Raw genomic sequence first — 20,152 nt, forward strand, 5'->3', positions numbered from 1 at the left:
TATCCTGTTAAATACTAAGGAACACGAGAGGCAGTACCGGCGTTGCGACCTAATGTTAGAAGACAAACTGAAAAAAGCAGAAGTTACAATTATAGCATTTAACAATGTTGAATGAAATATATTTATGGAATTTCTGAAGGGTGTAGTGGTAAATCACAGGGAACGAATTTGGTAGTTACATCTTGTACAGAAACCTGATGACAGATAGAGTAATCGAAGGACACAAATGAGATTGACCTTTAGACTAACCTCGATTTTATCCAATCTGTATACTGAGCAAGCAGTAAAAAAAAAAAAAATAAAACACAAAAAAAATTGGAAATACAGTTTCCAAGGAGGAGAAGCGAATATCTGGGCGATCGCCTATGGCACTCTCTTAGAGATATCAAAGGACTGGGAAGAGCAGTTGAATTGAATGGATAGTGTTTTTCAAATTAGAAGATTAAGAAAAGTAAAACAACATTTAAATTATCAGCTGAGTTTTGTTATTTGGGCAGCTAAATAAATGACAAAGGTCGAATCACAGAATCTATGAGACGGAGACTGGATATAGCAAAGAAATCTTTTCTGAATTGGAGAATTTTGTTAACATACAATACAGATTTAAATTTTATGGTTTTCTGAAGGTATTTATTGAAGTGTAGTTTTGTACAGATGTGAAATGTGAGCGACAAGCATTTCAGGAAAGAAGAGAAAAGCTTTCGAAATGTGGAGTTACAGAAGAATGCTGGAAATTGCGCGAACTTCATCGAAACAAGAGCTCGGTTGTTAGGACACGTCCTGAGTCACCAAGGAATCCTCAGTTAGGAGAGCCAACATGCATTTAATGTAATGCCCGTAAAGCTAATATTACTTTTATAAGTAATGGTATTTAGTACGAAATGTTGGCAAACTCCTAGGGAAATACGGAAGCGTCCGATCCAACCCGTCGGTTTTGACCCATGACGTCACAAATATGGCGGAAACGACCATAAACGACAATTCCAATATGGCGGATATAAAAACGTTGCATACGTATCACAAAGACGAAAACACATAGAAAAACAACACACTCAAAGGTTTCACAAGAACAATCTGCTAACATTGATAGCAAACAAAGATAATAATAAACAAGTAGTACTCAAGGCCAGGCAGGGGGGGCTGCGCCCTCCCCTGACACCCCCCCCGCCCCGCCAAAAAAAAACTCACAACCTAACCTCGTATTCAGGGCTACGCTACAGATCAATGTGTAGGTCAATCAAAAGATAAAAAAAAGAAACAAATAAAAAAAAAGAAAAAAACAATACTGATTCATTAGACATAACGAGTAGCGACAAAACATATAGACCATAAAGATTGAACAATCTAATGGCAAACTGATAAAAGCCTCATAGACGACGTTAAAACAAAAAGTACAGTAAAAAGGTAAACTATATATTACAGGCCCTAAAACTCCTACTAAGGTAACGTCAACGAGGCAACATCTACAAACACGCCACACTCACAAGCCAAACTCCGCGCCGTAATGACGTCACACACCACAACACCCTTACGTCACGGGTCAAAGCCGACGCGTGAGATCGCATGTTTCTGTTGACCCACTCCTAGTTAGGTATTGAATGAATAATTTGCGCGGAAATCAAAGAAAATGTTTATAGCTAAGTCAATAATCTATACGTGAGAACTTGTCTCTATGATCAAAGTCTGTTCTGCAGTATTTACAGCATTATATTATATAATAACTTGTATCTAATTATACAAATGTATACACTGAATGCCACAAGAAGACTCAATAAGATGCTTGAACTTACTGATAATAAGTTGCAACATGAGGGGCATCATACATAGAAGATCATAATGATAACACACATGGCCGCGCGGCATTAGCCGAGCGGTCTAGGGCGCTGCAGTCATGTACTGTGCGGCTGGTCCCGGCGGAGGTTCGAGTCCTCCCTCGGGCATGGGTGTGTGTGTTTTTGTAGTCTGGCATTAGCTGCCGCAGCGGTCGCATGCTCCTAAAGTTTGCTCCGTGAACGTTCAGTGTTTACGCCAGTGTTTTCGTGTCTTGTGCTCGTTTATTGACGTTTTGCACGTGAATTAAGCGTTATCAATTGAGCATTTGGTCTTCTTTCGTGTCATCTTTCTACGAAGTGCCGTTGGGATTTCGGCGTTGTCCGAGATTTCTTCGCTGCAGAACACCATGGCAAACTCCGTGAGAAAAAACACCGTGATTTTCACCTTCGACAAGTACACCCGTCGAGTACAGCCCTCTGCACTTGAAATACACGACTGGATTACCGAGGTAATTGGACTTCATTCTGAATCTGTTCATACCATGCAGCTGGACTCTGATGAATACTGCATTTTTGTAAAGTTTAATGATTCCGCGAGTGTAGACCGCTTTCTGGCAAAATTTGGTTATGAAACGGAATTTATACACCGTGATGGTACTAAAAGTACTGTCAAACTCCGGAATTCCGAGTCTGTAATTAGGAATGTTAGAGTTTTGAATATTCCCATAGAAGTAGACAATTCGAAAATTAAAGATGTCCTATCAAAGTATGGGGTTGTCAGGCAAATAGTCAACGAAAGGTGGGCTTCGCATTTCAAGCTGCAGTGCTTTAACGGCATTCGCTCCGTGGAGATGGAAGTGAAAGCAAACATTCCCTCCCACATCTTTGTTGACGGGCACAAGGCGCATGTTATGTACTCAGGGCAAACCCCTACATGTCATGTATGTGACGAGTCTGGTCACCTCCGTCAGGACTGCCCTCGCCGTGTATTTGTGTTAACAAATAACCTTACGCAACGACGGAAATTGACACTCAACGATTTGTTGCCAGCCAGTAATACAACAGAGCCGGCGGCGGTCGTGGATCCTGTTACTACCTCTGAAAATGTTGCACTTAATGTTAATGACTTTCCGTCTTTAAAACTTGCATTAACTGCTGAAATTCCGTCCCGTGACAGCGAGATTCCCACAAAAAAGCGTCCTCTAGAGGACACTGAAAGAAATGTTGATGAGGACTCTTCCTGTGAAACACCCGTTGCCAGGAGGCCGAAGCCCAGTCCTGAAGATCTGTTAGAAGTGGAAAAGGAGATGGAATGACGGTCGATGTGGCTCCCACTTCCGCACAAGGACTTACACCGCCACGAACAGATAGTGACGCAGCGGATAGTGATTTTTCACGGAAATGTGACCCTGAGCCTGAGGTCACGGCTGAAATAACCGCATCAAGTGCACAACCCATACAGTGCAAACCGTACGAGGAAGTACCAGGTAAAGAACCTGCTGACTCCGAAGCGCAACGCCGCGCCGAAGGAGGAAATACACAAGCATCACCGCCTCGGCAGCAAAACAACACAACAGACACCACGCCGGAACCAAACATTGACGACCCGCAAGCCACGGCCGTTGCCCCATTTAGCCACCGCCGGCGGCTGCGACAGACACCGGGTCTTGCTGTCACGCGTCATCGAGCGAAAGTCACACCAGAGAAGAAAGACATCAAGAAAAAGAATATTAAATATGAAGTCATCAGGGCCAACACTGACGAGGAGAAAGAGAATGGCCACAGTGACTTATAGCAATGCATTGTCAGGATTTCAGGATACTTTTCTTCTCAAGCTATTTGTTTAAAAGCAGTGCAAATTTTTCTAGGCAGTTAGTACATGTAATGGGCACACAGCTTGTAAAGATCGTGCCTTGTAGGGAAGCACGTTTGCTGCTATAATCATACCGAACCTCATCCCAAATTGCTTCTTCCGGTATGTTTGTGCTGCAAGCTTATAGCATTACTACTATTAACATTAATAAAATACAGTCACCCTTGAAATTGGCAGCACTAAAAGAATTCTTGTACCAGTCCGGAACAGATATCGCGTTGCTACAAGAAGTTGCGATAACGGAATTTCGGATCCCAGGCTTTTTTGAAATTGTGAATGTTTCTACGGAAACCAATATCGGTACAGCCATTCTTATAAGGGAAGGCATTCCGGTGACTGAAATCGAACGACTAGAATCAGGAAGAGCCATAGGCATAAAAATTTTCGATGTGACAGTGATTAACCTTTACGCCTCATCAGGAACTTCCCACAAATTGGATCGTGCGAAGTTTTTTCAAGATGAACTGATTTATTTATTGAGGAAAAATCCGTGTTCTCTTATACTAGGTGGAGATTTTAACTGTGTTTTAAACCAGAAAGATCAACAACCCAACTTCAACTACTCGCCACAGTTAAAAAAGTTAGTAAGTGATCTACACCTTAAGGATGTGTGGGAACTTCAGCACCCGACGTCAGTCGGGTTCACGTATATAACCAGCCACTCCCGTAGCAGACTAGATAGAATTTACGTGTCACCAAATTTGCAAAATTATTTATTAAACGTTGAGACTATTCCAGTGTATTTTAGCGATCACAGTACACTTTTAACTTGCTTTAATCTAAGTGTACAGCCAACCCGTCGATTCAGAGGCCAATGGAACTTAAATATCTCTGTTTTAACTGACGAAGAACTGGAACAGGAAATAAGGTTTGCGTGGACTATGTGCCTCCGCACAGTAGACAAGCACCCAACAGTCATTGACTGGTGGACAAGGAGGGCTAAACCAAGGCTGCGGAAAGTTGTCATGCAGTATAGTGCAGCGAGGCACAGGGAGTTGAGGAATACAATGGAGTTTTATTATCAAGTTTTAAGAGACTTATATCAACAGGCCCATGATGACGTAATTCGTCTAAATGATATAAAAAAAATAAAAGCCAAGTTATTAAGCATTAAACGGCAACAGATGGAGGGACTCAAAATTAAATCGAAAGCCACATCAGTCGTAGCAGATGAAACAGCTTCTCTGTATCACTTGGTGCGGCATGCTAAAAACAGACGTCTAACTTTAATTGATGAAATCCAGACGCATACTGGTACGAGGCTCACATGCCAGAAACAAATACTGGACGAAGTCCACAGGTACTATGAAACCTTATATGCCCCTACCACAGTGGAAGATGCAGCTCTCGAGGACTTTCTCACTATTTTAGGTCCACAATTGTCGGGAACAGACAACGCTGACATCCTGTCACCTATTACTAAAGATGAAGTGCATGAGGCAGTGCGTAACTCACCTCTCAACAAATCTCCGGGACTTGATGGCCTCCCTGTGGAGTTTTATGCCCGCTACTGGTCTATAATTGGGGACAAGATCACTTCCATGGCAAATGAGGTCCTGAACGGAAAACCGGTCCCTGCAGAGTTTAAGGAAAGTAAAATAGTACTGATTCCTAAGAGTAAAGGCAAAACCAACTTAAACAATTTTAGGCCTCTTTCGCTACTAAATTCTGATTACAAAATAATTTCGCGTATTATCAACAAAAGACTCTCTGCCTTTTCCAACAAAATATTGAGTCATCACCAATCTTGCTCTTCGACCAGAACGATATTCGAAAGTCTATCTGCATACAGAGACGTCATTGCAATTACCTCAGTGACAAGTATAAAATGTGCTTTAATCTTTATAGATTTCAACAAAGCTTTTGACCGCGTTAGTCATAGATACCTCTTTGCGACGCTGTCAAGAATGGATTTCCACCCCCAGATTGTGAACATGCTAAGGAATATTGCAACAGGTGTAAATGCGAAAATAGCAATCAATGGCCAAACATCTAAACCCATACAAATAAGGCGAGGGGTTCCACAGGGCAGTCCCTTATCAATGTTTTTATTTTCAGTATCTTTAGAGCCCTTCCTCCGCACTGTCCACGCAAGATTAACAGGCATAACATTGAGTGATGAGAAAACTGTCATACGAGCTTATGCTGATGACGTGGGCGTTGTAATAAGGAATAAGGAGGAGACAGTTACACTGGAAAGAGAAATCCAAAGATATTGTCTAGCGTCGGGAGCGACAGCAAATGAAAACAAAAGTCAAAAATTGAATCTACGGGGCCTAGATCACCTTCGACTGGCATGGGCAAAACAAGACAACAAACATAAAACTTTGGGAATCACCTTAATGGCATGTCCGATGCGGATGGCTGCTTTTAACTGGACGGAAACTAGGAGGAAAGTTCATGGTGCTGTAATGGAGAACATCCATCGAACTATGGACCTGTTGCAAAAAGTCAGATTCATCAACTCCTGCGTTTTGTCTAAAGCGTATTTCACTGCGCAGGTATTTCCAATCCCTAAACTAGTAGCGAAAGGGATCATGTCCACTGTTACCAATTATTTATGGAGAGGAGACATATTCAGGGTTGGTGCGACTACGGTTATACTGGATGTCAGAAACGGGGGCCTCGGTTTGGTGGATATTCGCAATAAAGCGTCTGCTCTGTTCCTCAAACGGACTTTCCATATACTCAGAGAACTTCCACAATGTATAACCGCAAAGCTCTTTGAGGCTGTGACACCCCATAGCCTGCAAGCACCGATTGATGTGCGAAGGATTAATGCCCGTCTGCAGTATGTGAGGAACTTTTTCCTCGAAGCAAGTTATCTTAGTGACGAAATCAGAAGCAACACACGTATCACAGCGCGCGACATCATACTTGAAAGGAAGTTAAATGAGGGTAGAAACAAAATTGAAACGAAATTCCCAAATTGTGACTGGAAAGCTGTATGGCGGAACATCAACTATGCCGGGCTATCTACAGACGCTATTTCCGCATGGTACAAAACAGTTAATAATGTCATCAGTACCAACGAGAGACTATATGGGATCGGTTTAAACCAGACACACCTTTGTGGAAAATGCAATCTGGTGGATACACTCAGCCACAGATTCACCTGTGGTGGCAATGTGCATAACTGGAATTGGATCAGGCAACAAATCGCCTTTCTCACCAGATCCTCTACGCAATATATAACGCCGTCGCTCCTCCTGAGACCGGACATGACATACTTTCCGAAATTAAAAACCAACGCCATTAGCTGGTTACTGGGAAAATATGTTAGTTATGTCATCCACACACTTGGGTCGGACAACGAGATAGAATTCCGCGTTTACATGAAGTGTGAATATGCAAAAATCAGCACGTATCGCAACCATAAGAAGCACTATGGCAACATGCTGAAGATCATTTTTGAAAGAATGGGTGTTGGTTAAATATGTGAAACCACTACAACACCTTGAACGAGAACGAACAGAAGAAAAATAAGTCACTTGGTTCCTTATTATTATTTACTTTAACCTTGCTTCCGGAACTTTCTTTTTTCTGTTTTTTTTGTTTTTTGTTTTTTTTTGTGTGTTATGGTTATGTGTTTAATTGGATTGTATTTAAACTGGTTCATAGTCAAGAAAACTGGTATTAAATATGCTATTATTTTTTATTCAATGGACAGTTTATAAATTAAACAGTGAATTCAACTTTGTAGACAAACCCACTGATTGGGTGACAATAGTTTGCACCTAGAATAATCTCAGTTATCTTGAGCAAAGTTATACTGTAACCACTTTTAAAGTTTGTTTTACCATTATTACTGTATTAGACATATTTAGCATATAAATAGTTTAAAACTGGTTCTTTTTTTAATGTTGCAAATGGTTTAATCATTAATTGTACTGTTGAATACTTGAAATGTATGTTTTAGTAAAATACAATTAAAAAAAAAGCGGTCTAGGGCGCTGCAGTCATGTACTGTGCGGCTGGTCCCGGCGGAGGTTCGAGTCCTCCCTCGGGCATGGGTGTGTGTGTTTTTGTCCTTAGGATAATTTAGCTTAAGTAGTGTGTAAGCTTAGGGACTGATGACCTTAGCAGTTAATTCCCATAAGATTTCACACACATTTGAACATTTGATAACACACATGACAGATAAATAACGTGTGACAAGCTAAGGCCTACAATGCATAGCAAATCATAGCAGTACCGTACATGAAATAGTACACTAAGTGGCAATTTGTGGCCATAATAAAGTAACTATAAAGGGTGAAAGTTTTCATTGTTAAGAGACAATATAAGGCTTAATATACATAGTTAACACTACCAATAATATACATGAGTGATAAATAATAAATGGCAAGCTAAGGTCTACAATGCATAGTCGCTTTTCCATGGATAAATATTTGTAGCATAATTTATCAGGTATTGGAGAGTGCGCAAGTCTCCTGAGATCTACATAGTATTATGGTAAGGAAACGTACACCTTGTAGCTGCAAAATATAAATTGTAAGCATACTTTCCAAACTACAGAATCTCTCCTGCGAACCTTGCAAAACTAACACTCCTGAAAGAAAGGATACTGCGGAGAAATGGCATAAACACAGCGTGGGGGATGTTTCAAGAATGAGAGTATGACTTTGCATCGTAGTGTGCGCTGATACGAAGCTTCTTGGCAGATTTAAACTGTGTGCCGGAACGAGCACTTTCCCCTGAAAGGCGAAGGTCCCGAGTTCGAGTCGCGGTCCGGCACACAGTTTTAATCTGCCAGGAAGTTTCATATCAGCGCACACTCCGCTGCAGAGTGAAAATCTTATTCTGGATATATTTAAAGTGTTCTGTAAAAGCTCTATATAAAATAAACGAAAGTGGTGTCATAACGTGCAAATCTTTTCTGATTCCCGAAATTTGATTTTTACGCACATATAGCAGCGAGTACACCGAATTACCGGTAGATGTATCTCTCCTGGAATGGTTTGGCTACTCGCGGAGATATTTGCTCAGTTGTTGAGGAGCTTGTTGCCATTGTCGTGGTTCCATGATTTTGTGGTTTTGCGACGGTTGTCCTGAAAAGCAGCTTCACCATATAAACTCCTCTTTTAAACTTGGGCAAACGGCTGAAGAAATGCACTAAATGTTGAGCGTACTACGGGACAAGTTCGAGAATGACAGTGCAGAATAAGGTCTCGGTAAGAAGAAATAATTTTCTTTAACATATTTCTGAAACGTTTTGATACCGCCGTGTAGATTACCATTTTTCCCAGCCTCACCCTGCAATGACTCGATTAGAGCAAGAAGAAGCTGAAAAAGAAGTAGAAAGAGAAATAAAGGCCATTAGAACATTGGGCTACGCCAATAAGCGGCTGATATGCGTGGCATGTACAACTCAGATCCTGAGCACATATCAGGAGGTATATAGTGTAAATTGTCTTATTAATCAGTTTCCGTAAATCACGGACTGTTGGTCTGAGGGCGCGGAGCCAGTGCTCAATACCATCCCAGATTTAAACAAATAAAATAAAATCTGATCCATAGTAGGCTGGTGGCCAAGACATTAGCTTGTGTTCATTACTACGCCGCTCAAACAGCTATAGCATGGATCTCACTTGTAACAACGATTTTTGCCCTTCTGGAAGATGCTCTCGGCGTCTGGGAAAACTTCAAGCATAAAAGTATGCAGGTGGTCCGCAACACTGTTCACGTTGTCCACAGCTATCATGGTGCACTTGATTAGTACCATAGGTCTCATGGAATCCCATACCATAATACTGATCCCACCCGCCTGTGACCCTGGTGCGGTGGATGTATCGAACATTCGTTTGACTGGAAGATGGCCAAACCGAAGTCGACTGGTGTAGTAACGAACGCGATTCATGCGAACGGGCCACAGGTTTCCAATTATACACAATCAAATTCCATGATCCCGTGACCACTGCAACCGTAAATTATTTTGCCTTTGGGTCAACATCGGAACGCTTAGTAGTGTATGCTGCAGATTAATTTGTTCAACAATGTGCGCAGAGCAGTGTGACCCGATACAGTTGTGCCTGTCGTCACATCTGTCACAAAGAGCTGCCTATCATGCTTCGGAGGGATGGCTTTCTTCCAATCTCCACGTCCCCTGCCGAGGCACGATGTCCAACACCTTGTCGGCTGCATGTGGTTTCCCCATCCTTCAACTAATTTCCGTAGATGCTCACGTCATTAACAAGTGAATAGCGGGCCTACTACTGTGTTTCAGTGGCGTTCCATCCCAGGCACCGGTCTGTAAGAATCTTCTCTTTGGAAAATCGCTTATTTCAGTGGATTTCTCCATTTTCGATTCACACCGTTGTTAGACTGACAGCGCATTCGTCTATGATCTGGTTATATACATTTTTTCTGTGTCGCGTGACCGCAGCGCCGTGTTGTAGGCAGTGATCCTAACATGGAGATCTCGGATCACCAACTGATGAAAATAATCGTTCCGTCAGACACTCTTGTCCATATATTTACCCTGTGACACGTCGGTAACATTTTAAATTATCACAACTGCTATTAACTGTTAGATATTTTAGATATAAAATATTACACACTAGTACAGATTTCTCATACATGGTTCAAAACTACCCAATGGAGATCTATGTACAGTTACGATAAAAAGTGAACTATTTTGCATCATTAATTCACAAGGACAGGCTGCCATATGCTGATCACTATAAAATCTCCGTATCTCAATGACTTTGAATGTTTAGTCTGTCTTAACATATGGAACAACTCCGTCTTTTCGTATATTAATTCTGGATGAGTCATCTATTAATGTAATCAATCTAAGCATACAAACAGAAACAGAAGAGGTGTAGAAAAATTCCGCTATCAATTACAAAAAAAAGGTTATTTCAATAAAATTTATAAACAGGAAGTTGCTCCTGCAATGGGTAGTAGTTTGGCAGGAATACTTGCAGATATTTACATTAACCACATAGAAAATATTTTTTTCAGATCAGATAGTTCACTTGAAAATAAAATAATATACTACAAAAGGTATGTGGATGATACTGTTATCTTGTGCAATGGTACAACTGAGGAGATTGAGAAACTAGCTAAGGGCCTTAGCAGCTTGCACAACAACATCAACTTCACTGTAGAACATGAAGTAGATAAAGGCATCAATTATCTTGACCTTACAATATCTAACGTAAACAACAAACATGTCTTCCAGATTTAGAGAAAACCCACCACTAGTGACGTTGTCATTAACAACTCCTCATGTAATCCAGTACAACAAAAAATGGCATTCTTCAGATCCACACTTGATCATGTACACAAAATCCCACTCAGCCCCCATGATGAATAAAAAGTAATTATCATTATCAAAGAAAATGCACATATAAATGGATAAAACCCAGATGTAACTCATAAACGTAACAACAAAATCAAAAACAAATAATGCACACCTACTAAATTAGATTCACAAGAAGGGAAAACCACATTCACCCATGTACCCTTTATAGGTAAAATTTCATACGAAATTGGCAACCTCTTTCGGAAAACTGGTATTCAAATTTCTTTCAGCACTAACAACAAGCTACAACAGCATATCATCCATAACAGTAAGATAAATAACCACGCCACCACAAATCACGTATTTACAAACTTTTGTGTCACAATTGCCCATTGTTCTACATAGGCCAAACTGGAAGGAGTTTCACTATGAGATACCGTGAGCATATTGATGCCTTACGACAATATAACTTAGATAAATCCACCTCTGCAGTGCATCTAAAAGACCTTGGTCACTCGGCCACAGCCATTACAGACAATCAACAAATACTACACATTGTGAACTAAGGAGAGAAACTGAATCTTCTCGAAGAGCTAGAAATTTATATCTATACCTCTAACTCACCAGACCTTATTCTCAACGAACAAGTGGAGCTTGCAAATAAATCTTATCTTCATATATTTCATGACATATTCAAAAACAAAAACTAATTATCCTCTGATCTAATAACAAAGTAATATTCTATGGAAACTCGATGTAGCAGTCATACAACAGTTCAAGTGTCATTGTCGTAATTTCTAAAAATCATATTGCAAATGCAAGCTGTAACTGTCATTATATAATTTGTAATAGCTTTCAAAATTTCATGTGTGTAACGTCATTGTGCTTCCTAGATCTATGTTCTCTGACAATAAAGTGGCACAGAACAGTTCTAGCTGTCATTTTTAAATTTGTAATAGCTTTTAGTGATTTCATATATATAACAACATTGTATTTGCTAGATCTAAGTTTTCTGACAAAAATGTATATCAAAAAACTTCGCAGTCCATATTAGCTTTTCAAGTTTCTATATGTGCAACACCCTTGCACTTCCTGTGGCTAGGTTCTTTGATCATAACCTACATGTTTCTGTACGAGCAACATCTTTACACCTGCTATCTAAGTTCTTTGACCATAGCCCGCAAGTTTGCATGTAAACACAAAGTATTTCACGACTGCACATCGTAATAGTGAAATATGCAGCTAAACTTTATAAAACTGAACTATGGACGTGTAAATGGTAATAAATGTGCAACTAAGTGGAAAAACTGACACCACAACGTAATTATAATAATGTTGCTTCATCTTTATGTAAGTACACATATATTTTGGGCAAATGCGGCTTCACCACTTACAGTTGTCCCACTTGTATATGTTTAGTCACCAGGAAATATTTTTTTTGTATTTATACAGTGATCTCCAGCAATGTAAACATGTACATGAATGTATAAACACCTGAGGATGGGCGCAAGCCCGAAACCGGTCTTGTGACAAAAAAATAACCTTTTATTGTGACTGGTAGCGGAAATTTTTCTACAACCTATAAAGGAACAGTCATGGAGTTGAACAGCATCCACTAGGGAATTCAGAAACAGAAGAAATGGTAAACAATGTTCTTAAATCATTGACTAGTTCTCTGTGAATGTTTTCACCCTCATATAGTTTTTAAAATACACAGCATAGACTTCTCAGTTCTGCACATCTAGGAGTATTACACCGAAGATAACTATAACACACAGTGAGGAAATATTAAATAGGTTGCGAACTTCAAAATTCTTAGTGTCCAGAGTTATCAGAAGTGAAACTGGAAAAAGCACATTTTGGATCTCCTAAAATAATTTACTTCAGCAATTTTTGCACTTGGAATCATTCCAGTTCTCGGGAGACATTGATCAGAAAACTAATATTTTTGCATATTTTCACTCAATCAATTCGTATGGAACAACGGTTTGGGTAGCATATCTTTAAGAAAGAAAGTCTTCATTGACTAGAAACGTGCTGAAAGAATAATATGTGATGCACCCACACGGTAATCTTATAAACGAATATTTAAGGACATGGGAATTCGAAAATGGTTCAAATGGCTCTGAGCACTATGGGACTTAACATCTGTGGTCATCAGTCCCCTAGAACTTAGAACTACTTAAACCTAACTAACCTAAGGACATCACACACATCCATGCCGGAGGCAGGATTGGAACCTGCGACCGTAGCGGTCGCGGGGTTCCAGACTGTAGCGCCTAGAACCGCTCGGCCATCATGGCGGCGAGATGGGAATTCTGACTACTGCTTCACAGCTTATTAATTGCCTCATGAAATGTAAATAATCTAGTGCACTTAAAAAAACATTATGTACATAATTACAACACGAGAAGGAGAAATGGCGTTTATTGCTTCACATTAATGTTGTTTTCAGCCCAAAAAAGGGTGCACAATACTGCAATGAAAACTTTTGTTATTTACCAATTGATATAAAATGTTTGACTGACACAAAAATAAAACTAATAGAACAAAACTGAAATAGTTTCTGCTTCACCAATCTTCATGTCTCTCAGTGTAAAAAAAAGTTGTGGCTAAAAGCTGCTTAATAAATGTTCACCCTGCAGCCATATTTACAAACTAATTTGCGACGTGGATATAAACCGACTCGTTCTTCATCATTACGAATTATCGTGCAAATGATCCATGGAACATGGAATTAATACCAGCCGTAAACAGCACGAGCCTTTACCAGTGGCTATTGAGGCTATCGGTAACGTGACGAAGGTGCAATTCACAGCCAAAAAACCAAACAACCACTAATCATATTGTGCAGAAGGCAGGAATATTATGTTACCATCCAGCAAAACTAACTCATTAACCATGAAACGAGATAGAGTGAGAGCTGCATTTTATTCTAACACTGACAATGTCCACAATGAATTAAGATCTAACAACACAGTTATTACGTCACTCATTCGCCAAGTCACAAATAATATAAATCGGTAACTGTTCTCAAACGAATTAAAAATGTAGCAACCGTATTTACAACGTCACTACAGTTAACAAACGTTTCATTTTCTGGTGGCATACATTACAGTTCTTCATTAAAAAATGCGCAAGTTGTGCTTTGTATTATACACGGAAGCAATGAAAGTAATGCTTTGAAGCCACCAATAAAGCAACAGCAGTTTAGATATAAAGAAATGATTTCTTTAAGAATATTTGATACACAGTACTCTGATCGTTTTTTTACAGCTGCTTTAAGAAATAATATGAGATTTTTCGAAAGGAGGCATGGTCATTAGAAGATCAAAACTAACTGCCAAATAATTTGGCATGGCAAGTAGCAGTTGGCTATAAACAATAAAAAGTATGAGATGATAAAAGGATTGCATTACATATGAGTTACACGATAAATTACCCAGTTTTTGGTACTGTCAATAGAGCTAAACGCCTAAGGATTGCGATTAAGAACAATTTAAATTGGAATAATCATGCAGATAGTGTTGCGGGGGAGCTGAACCAGAGACTGCATTCAGTTGGAAGAACACTTGGAAGATGTAACAAATCTATTAAACAGACTGCCAACACTACTCTTGTCTGTGCTCCTCTGGAGTAAAGTTCACAGAAGGGAGCAGAGTCTCACTTTATCTTCATGTTGTTATGAGTCTTGCCTCCTCAGAACTTTCGTCCTTCAAATTAAAATGTTCGATTTCTTATAAATTTCGGCCTAATTTGAGTTAGTTTTTACACTTAGGTTATATATTTCACAACAAAAGATAATTTGGCAAACGTTGACCACTAAAACTAATTTTTCGATGATATAATTTTGTTTTTCATATTTATCCGTTTAACGACATCGATCTTGAACCATGAATATTAGTAAGCACAGTAGTTAACTTAAAGGAGTCAAAACACTCTTTACAGTGAAATTGATACTGTAATGTATTGGTTTTGATGTAAACAAAATATCTGTTTTCAGTCTTAATTTTTCTAATTTTACTATCGATAATTCAGTCGACAAGTATTCAAAGACATGAAGCTGGGAGCTTTTATGTTTTCAAAATTTGCAACCTTCTTTATTAATTATTAGGCGCATAAATCTTTATATAAACAATTATATCCAGAAAACATTACGTAAATTATACCTGAAAAATAATTTAAATGAAGACAGCCATAACCACCAAATTATTCGTGTTGTGTTGAAACTTTGCACAATGCATTCACTTAACAAGAGTTGTTGAAGGAAGTGTCTAGAATATATGATTAAATACCGACGACGTCAAAAAGCAACAGTATTCCAATTGCTTTTACTGAAACAAAAATCTTGTACCTATTAACAAGCAAGCATAAACAGTACCCGACACCCTAAGCGACGAGATAGCGATAGAAAGATAAATAACACTTGTCTCTAATATAATGTTTCTCCCCTTGAGAAATTATGTATTATTGTTGACAACACTAAAATTGCTAGGTCAACGTCGGACAATTACGTTCTGTTCATCTACGAACATTCTGATAGCAAGGGGTATGTAACATTATAGTATGTAAAACAGAATAATCACAGTATGTTATTTTCCGAGCGGACCTGTAATGCTCTTGTAACACATCTGTTTTTGAGGACTACTAGAGTCTTCCGAAAACAGTATTTTCAGTGACATCAAGAATTTATACAGGGCTATTACAAATGATTGAAGCGATTTCATAAATTCACTGTAGCTCCATTCATTGAAATATGGTCACGACACACTACAGATACGTAGAAAAACTCATAAAGTTTTCTTCGGCTGATGCCGCACTTCAGGTTTCTGCCGCAAGAGAGCTCGAGAGCGCAGTGAGACAAAATGGCGACAGGAGCCGAGAAAGCGTATGTCGTGCTTGAAATGCACTCTCATCAGTCAGTCATAACAGTGCAACGACACTTCAGGACGAAGTTCAACAAAGATCCACCAACTGCTAACTCCATTCGGCGATGGTATGCGCCGTTTAAAGCTTCTGGATGCCTCTGTAAGGGGAAATCTACGGGTCGGCCTGCAGTGAGCGAAGAAACGGTTGAACGCGTGCGGGCAAGTTTCACGCGTAGCCCGCGGAAGTCGACGAATAAAGCAAGCAGGAAGCTAAACGTACCACAGCCGACGGTTTGGAAAATCTTACGGAAAAGGCTAAAGCAGAAGCCTTACCGTTTACAATTGCTACAAGCCCTGACACCCGATGACAAAGTCAAACCCTTTGAATTTTCGGCGCAGTTGCAACAGCTCATGGAAGAGGATGCGTTCAGTGCGAAACAAGTTTTCAGTGATGAAGCAACATTTTTTCTTAATGATGAAGTGAACAGACACAATGTGCGAATCTAGGCCGTAGAGAATCCTCACGCATTCGTGCACCAAATTCGCAATTCAGCAAAAGTTAACGTGTTTTGTGCAATCTCACGGTTTAAAGTTTACGGCCCCATTTTCTTCTGTGAAAAAACGTTACAGGACACGTGTATTTGGACATGCTGGAAAATTGGCTCATGCCACAACTGGAGACCGACAGCGCCGACTTCATCTTTCTACAGGATGGTGCTCCACCGCACTTCCATCATGATATCTTAAACAGGAGATTGGAAAACCGATGGATCGGTCGTGGTGGAGATCATGATCAGCAATTCATGTCATGGCCTCCACGCTCTCCCGACTTAACCCCATGCGATTTCTTTCTGTGGGGTTATGTGAAAGATTCAGTGTTTAAACCTCCTCTACCAAGAAACGTGCCAGAACTGCGAGCTCGCATCAACGATGCTTTCGAACTCATTGATGGGGACATGCTGCGCCGAGTGTGGGAGGAACTTGATTATCGGCTTGATGTCTGCCGAATCACTAAAGGGCCATATATCGAACATTTGTGAATGCCTAAAAAACTTTTTGAGTTTTTGTATGTGTGTGCAAAGCATTGTGAAAATATCTCAAATAATAAAGTTGTTGTGGAGCTGTGAAATCGCTTCAATCATTTGTAATAACCCTGTAGTGTTTTGCCATGAGTGAAACCTATTTCCCAATTTTCCACTTTTCTAAATTTGGAGAAGCACTTATCTGTGGTGTCCACTGTGAACATGGCAGTGCACAATTACTCAACAAAACACTATGAAGAAACTTGGCGGCACAATGAGAGCAGCACTGTCCAAACATGCAAACGCTCTCGGCAGTTATGACGAAATTAATCTCCCGCTTAACCTCGTGCATGATCTTCAATGTCAATGACATTCACTAAAAGCCATATATTTTAAGATATTTTATTTCATTGTGAAAGCAACCAGTTTCGGCATTTCATTTTGCCATTTTCAGGCCCCGTATGCTGCCTGAAGATGGCAAAATGAAATTCCGAAATTGGTTGCTTTCAGAATAAAATAAAATATCTTAAATTATAGGACTGTCGGTGAATTTTATTGAGGTTGAAAGTTTCTTACCAGCCGATGTCCCCTGGCCATGATGGACCAACAGAAATCGTACACAATGTTTCTCCTTCTTCGCCCATAATGTCAAGTATGTATCGTTCTTGTATTAATTATTATACGCGATTCCATTCCACAGCAGACAAAAACAGAGTCTGTCAATACCGTCGACATGTTCATCACATGAAAACTCAGAAACTGGGTTTATATTTTTTAAAAAAAATTCTGTGTAGTTTATCTCTCACTCTCAGTTGCACATATTTTTACAGTATAACTAGTTACGACAGCCCTGAATAAGTTTAAGATCTATTTAGTTGTGTAAGCAAACCGTCGTGTGTCGTGTGTGTTTCAGTATTGCTGACAGTCTAGTGATTTTATCGAACCACTATACATTAGTGGAGCAGTCGGTAGTTGTGATAGAGAAGAAACTACTGCTCACACGTCAGTGTCGCAGTCACACAGTTTATCAGCTCTACGTAACATTCACTGTCGACCATTTACTTGGAATTGGCAAGGGTACGCACAGCCAGCCATTGAAGAAGACACACTTCAGTGGAAATCTAGTGGATCGCACCGTCGAGGTATTTCAAGTTTCGAGTTTGCACAGTACAGTTTATTTTCTACTGTTTGCGTGACTCACAGTGTTGCCTCCAAGATAGTGATCGTAGTGGACCTGTAGATCGATTTTGAACTTGTGCTATTTCCCCGTTCGGCAGTTTCTTGTTGGACGTTTAGGTTGTGCCATAGCTCATTGTGTTATCAAGACTAGTTGAGAACATTAGACTATAATCAGTCGGATGTGGTGCAGCAATATGAATTTATGTTAGAAATAATGAACCTTTTGCTTAGTGCTACGCAGGAAAAATTGCTTTAACTGTTGGAGGAACTGGACCAACGGCGAAAGAACGTCAGGTGGTCGCCATCTGACGTTCAACCTACTTCGCATAGCAAAGGAGCAGGGGCCCGCTCTACAGGCTCTGCAGACTGGCTGGGTACTGGTTTACAGCGCAGAACAGCAGGTGATGTAACTAAACGTACTTTCTGATTATCCATTGCGGTTGCTCATGTCTATGGCTTGGTGCAGCATCTATTTCTATGCATGTGTGTGTTAGAGTATACTGAATGTTTTGAAAGTAAGTTTCTAGTGATGGTAGTACGCCATAAATGTCACAGGACATGTAAGTAACCTCAACAATAATTTGAGGAATGGGTTTCCATGTTGCATAGTCTCAATCGTGGTAGTATATTCAAGTGAGGATTTAATCTTTTTATGCCGCTGCAGCGGTTGGGGACATGCTTATCATTCGTGCTTCGAACGAAGGACTGAATAATCTTGTGCGCTTGAATAATCTCACATTGGTAGGGTGGTGACCGATTGTTGAAGCCTTTCAACAGACTAAAATACAGAAATTTCTCTAACTAAGAGGGAGAGAGATCCTAAGACAGACTTACGTAGTGGCGGCACATTTTCCAGCCACAAAGAAAAACAGGACTGCAAAAGTTCCCAAAAGCCTACCAATGGTTCCGTCCCACATAAAAGGATCCGTCGGACACCAAAATTCTAAAGATAAATCTTGTTTTCAGTGCTTCGTAACTAATGCTGTACTGTCGGATCATGAGGTAGATATTTGTATACAGAAGAAACGTCGCACGTCTAGTATTCTACTTGCACCAGTGACACCACACGTATAGTGGTTGATTTTGAAAATGAACTTAGTATTCTTTCCCAGGATGATAACCCAGTGTTAAAGAATGTTTGATTTCAAATGACGTGTCATTCAATTTCAGGTGCACACGGTATCAACTATCATAAACTGTGATAAATGTTCTTTTATTTATCATTATTTGACGAAGTTTCACGGCATGCTAACGAGCTATGGTGATAACACTCAACTCAAGGTCGTATTCTGAATACCAGATCTAAAAATTAATATATGCAAACTCCGCTTCTGCAGATGCACTCACATACAGCTACCAACAAGAGAACTGGAACGTTTTTGGCTGCTGACTTTCACGGTCCAGGATTCTAACAGTCACATCCGGGAGGAGTGTGTGGATTGTGCAGCGGCATACCTCTCTTTTCCTTGACCTATGGTAAGAGTCCTGGAGTCGGCCACATCTGGATAGCGCCGTACTTTTTCTTGGGGGCGAATAGATGGTCTCTTGTGGCCGCCATCATAATCTGTCCTTTATATCATCAGGTGAATATTACTGAGACCACAAATGGTCCGATCTCTGACGCAGATTTTCGTTGTGGAGGGTCTGCCTACACCCATTGTTACAGATAATGGCACTTTGCTCACTAGTCAAGAATTCAGGTCCTTCTGCATGGCCCATGGGATACAGCAGTTTCGCAGCATGCTTTTCATTCAGAGTCCAAAGAGATTCGTTCAGGCAGCTGACTCCACATTACAGGACTCTGTACAAATAAGTCCTTCTTCTTACAGAAATTCTCACCACAAGGACACATCTCCTGCAGAGATGCCACACGGTCGGAAGGTGAGAAACATACTGTCTCACAAGGCGCCCCAACATTGGGAAAACATTCTCACCAGTGTACTCAACAGCAGGAAACGTTAATTTTTATCAATTACAAGGTCTCATATCCTGACGTGCGCTATAGTAAAAAGGAGTGGTATCCGGAGGCAATGATTTGTCATCTTTTCCGGCCGGGGTGGCCGAGCGGTTCTAGGCGCTATAGTCTGGAACCGCGCAACCGCTACGGTTGCAGGTTCGAATCCTGCCTCGGTCATGGATGTGTGTGAGGTCCTTAGGTTAGTTAGGTTTAGGTAGTTCTAAGTTCTATG

The sequence above is a fragment of the Schistocerca cancellata genome, chromosome 9 (assembly GCF_023864275.1).
Source record: "Schistocerca cancellata isolate TAMUIC-IGC-003103 chromosome 9, iqSchCanc2.1, whole genome shotgun sequence".
Taxonomy (NCBI): domain Eukaryota; kingdom Metazoa; phylum Arthropoda; class Insecta; order Orthoptera; family Acrididae; genus Schistocerca; species Schistocerca cancellata.